Source organism: Charadrius vociferus, unplaced genomic scaffold, assembly GCF_000708025.1.
Source record: "Charadrius vociferus isolate BGI_N301 unplaced genomic scaffold, ASM70802v2 scaffold486, whole genome shotgun sequence".
NCBI lineage: Eukaryota > Metazoa > Chordata > Aves > Charadriiformes > Charadriidae > Charadrius > Charadrius vociferus.
In genome coordinates, this window is record NW_009648965.1 from 218,691 (window position 1) to 222,692 (window position 4,002).

Sequence of the window (4,002 nt, forward strand, 5' to 3'; positions counted from 1 at the left end):
GAGCGCGCCGCGCTCCTGCCCACCTCCGCGGCACGAGGTGCAGGCACGGGCGCCGCGGTGATGCTGGGCACCATCCCGGGGCTGCCCCAACCATTTTTCTGTCTCCGCAGCTCTTGTCATTTTTTTCCCCCTCTTTGATACACTAATTTTGCTGGCAGAACGATCCCCTTTATCTTTATCGACCGCGAGAAAGGAACGTATCCTACAAACCCTCCAAGGTCTGGATTAGTCATTTTTCAACACCGAGGCGTTATACATTTTCTCACCGAGCGGCAGCCCGGCTGCTGGAGGGGAGGGGGCACTCCCTTCCCCCCCTGGCACCACCATTTCCAACCACGCAGAACTTCCAACTACACCGAAGCACATTCTGCTAAAGGACTTTTCCCAGCCAAGCCCACGGGACATCACCAAATGCCTTGCGGGGTGGGGGATCACTGTCCCCCCCCAGGCTCCGCTTCCTGAGGATTTCCAGCATGGGGAGCAGCCAGGAGCAGCATCACCCCACGCACATCCCGAGTCACCTCCAAGAAGAGCCTCTGCGTGCAGGATTTATAGGCTCCTCGAAAGCTTGCTGTTCACCTTGCCTCACCCTCCAAAGCAGATGGTGCAGCATTAGCCAGACGGCTGGTGCTGGGAGCATCCTCTCCCTGCACAACCCTGCCTCTGCCAGGGAACAGCCTCTTCCCGCAGCCCGGGGAGAAGCGCAGCGTGGTGGTGGCTGGCAGGGATGGCCACAGCACTTTTTTCTTCCCCACAGGGCAGCACAGCTCCTGCCCCCAGCCTATTACACACTTCATCGATGCCACGGCCACGCGTCGCCACCGACCGATTTCATGCTCCGGGAGGCAGAGCAATGGCCCTGGCTTTGGGTCTCATTCACACTACGCTGGGCAGGGCAAGCCTGCCACTTCCAGGCTCTGGGACCAAGCTCGCTGCTCGCCCCGCAAAGCCAGGTGGAGGTGGGCAGCGCATCTCCGCCCCAGGTGGCCGCCCTGCTTTTTCTGAGCTGGATGGCAAAACAGCTTGGCACTGTGGCACCACGCAGGGAAAGGCAACCCTGGACCGGGCACGCCACGGTGCCACAGTAAAAGTGGCGGTGGGAGCGCTGCATGGCACGTAGTGCCCGCTGGCCCAGCAAAACACAGCCTGGCATGGCCAGGGGGATGCTGGAGCATCAGCCAGAAGATGGCCGGAGCTCCCCGCAGGCACAGGCTCCCCTCGCGCCGTCCCCAGAAATACACCGCTCATGGGGAGCTTGTGCTCATGGCACGAGTTTGTGAGGTCTCAGAGCAGCCGCCCAGACAATGTGCCAGCCTGCGTTTCCCCTCTAGTGACCGCCCGCAGCATTGATGAGCAGCGTTTTCTCCATCCCCTCTTTGGGGAAGGACCCCCCAAACAACAGTAAGACAGGGCTGACCACACCGCAGACCCTACTTTACGCCACGCAGCGCATCGCCAAATCCCTCCAGAACCTGCATCCCCGCCCGGCAGGTGAGGACACCTACGGCGCAGCTCCGACAGCAAAGCCAGAGCTCCCGATGCCTTCTCCCACTGCGGGCAGAGGTGCCAGCCAGAGCCCTGAGAGGGGAGCCCGGGAACGGGCACGGGTGGCGGGCTGCGGGGATCACATCAGAGCGTGCCAGTTCCCGGAAAAGTTTCGGTGCCACCCAGCGCCCTCCCAGCAGGCTGCCGCATTTCCTGGCAGGGAGCTGTATTTTTAGCCTTCGAGGTTTCTAATTCCACTCAATCCATACTCCCGTCGATAGAGCAGATAACCTTAGAGCCTTGACAGTGAACGGGGACAGCAGCACCGGGGGACCGGGAGCCTTGGGGGACCGCACGTAGCCTCGGCATGCAGCTCGCAGACCCGCAATGTCAGTCTTTACAGCCTGCTGCAGATTGGGCTCTTTGGAGGGGAAAAAAAAATAAAAATATAATAACAAGACTAATAAAAAGGCAGGTACAAGGAGATTCTAAACAGCCCCGCTGGGCAACCCGCCGCTCGCTGGGCTCATCCCATGCCAGGCACGCACGACGGCACGCTCGCCGACTGCACAACGCGGGTGCCTGGCAGCCCAGGTAAGGACTGTCAGAGGTTTTGGCTACCGTGCACCTCTCCTGCACGGAGCGGAGCTCCAGCCCAGCCCACACGGCTCACGCAGCAGGCGATGGGGCCAAGGGCAGGACCTGGATACCTGGCGCGGAGAGGCAGAGCGAAGGCAAGAACACAGAGCCGCCGGCACAAGGCAAAGCAAAGCGCTACAAGGAGCGGAGAGCTGCGTCTCATCTGACACCTGCCTGCAGCTCCACGGGCTTTAAGACATCCCTGTCCCCTGCTGTCAGGAGAAAGATGCTCTCCAGCAGCCGGAGCAAACGCTGCCTGTGCGAGGAGGCGGTGAAGGCATCAAAGGGGCTGCGGAAAGAGAGAGATTTCAATCACGCCTTTCACTTGCGATGCTCTTAGGAGATACCTGGAACAAGAGGAGGGGAACGTTTCAGACAGGAGGGGGATTTGTAGGTCAATAGTGTCCCTTCGCTGCTGCGGAGGGGAAAAGGGACAACAAACCAGCAGAAGGAGTTAACAGCTGGAGGGCTAAGGGGAATACAAAGGACTTCACAAATATATCCGGGCAGAATCAGCACAAAAGTGAAAAGGTCTATTAATAAATGAGGAGGGAGAGAAAATTAATGACGGCTCAAAAATAAAAATGACTCAAAAGGGCAAAATTACTGTTTTTAACCAGAAAAATGCAAATGAGGCAGAGGCCTCGCAAAAACAGCTGCAGGGAAAGCAAAAACAGCATCTTCACATAGACATGGTCACCTGGCCGGCGTGGCCGGTGCCCAGACGAACCGATTAACCCGCTGACACACATGTGGCGCTGGGAAGAAACTGGGGCCCTCGTGATGGGCAGAGCAAACCAGGCGCTGATTTTGTGCGAGAAAGGACAATAAAACCGGAGCCGGGCACAGGATAAACCCTGGGCACATCCCTAGCACAGAACATTACGGCCAGAGGAAGGAGCTTGCACACCCACCATGATGGGCTCCTGGATGAAGGATGCTGGCTTGCTCAGCGGGAGCGATTCTGGAAGAATCGCTGGGCAAAGCTTATGGATAAGGCAAGCGAGACACAATTTAGCTGAACTTCAGGTTTACACCATCTCCCAAACTTCTTCCCTTGTGAAGTGAATTGTAATTATATTTGTAGATAATACTGAGCAGAGAGGTGTTGGCAAAAGCAGAGAAATCATTCAAAGGATCCGAGAAATGCAGGGAGGAAACAAAACGAGACCCAGCCTGGGAAAACAAAGGGAAAATAACCCGAAGCAGCTATTCAGTGGGCCGGAGCAGCCTGGAAAGCAAAGCCCAGAGCCCCACAGTTGCGCTCAGACCAGAAAGCAGGTGGCCGGGGTGACCACCCCAAAATGCACAAGGGGCGGAATCTGGTCACCGGCATCATGCCACAGGCCAACCCAGGGCAGTGACAGCCCCTCGGTGGGCAGCATGTAGAGCCCCGCAGGCAGCGTGAAGGATGGAGGGGACACCGAGGGCAGGCAGGTGGCTGTGAAAAACAGCGTCCAGTGCCTGGGAGCCACCGGGCATGTGTTTTACGAGCCATGGGAGCCCGGAGCACTAACCACCCGGGGGTGCCATATAACTCCCCTGCCCTCCAGGGCTGTCACCACTGGCATCGCCCCGTGACTCAGTAAGTCGGGGTGAGTTACGGGGTCTGCAATGTGCCGTGCTGCCTGGCAGCTCCAGGGGCTACTTGCCAGCGGGGTGGGGGACAGACCTGAGACATGAGGTAGGGGACAGGACTGGGACAGCGGGGTAGGGGGCAGAGCTGGGACATGGGGTAGGAGACAGGGTTGGGAGAGCGGGGTGGGGGACAGGGCTGGGATATGGGGTAGGGGACAGGGTTGGGACAGCGGGGTGGGAGACAGAGCTGGGACATGGGGTAGGGGACAGGGTTGGGAAAGGGGGTGGGGGACAGGATTG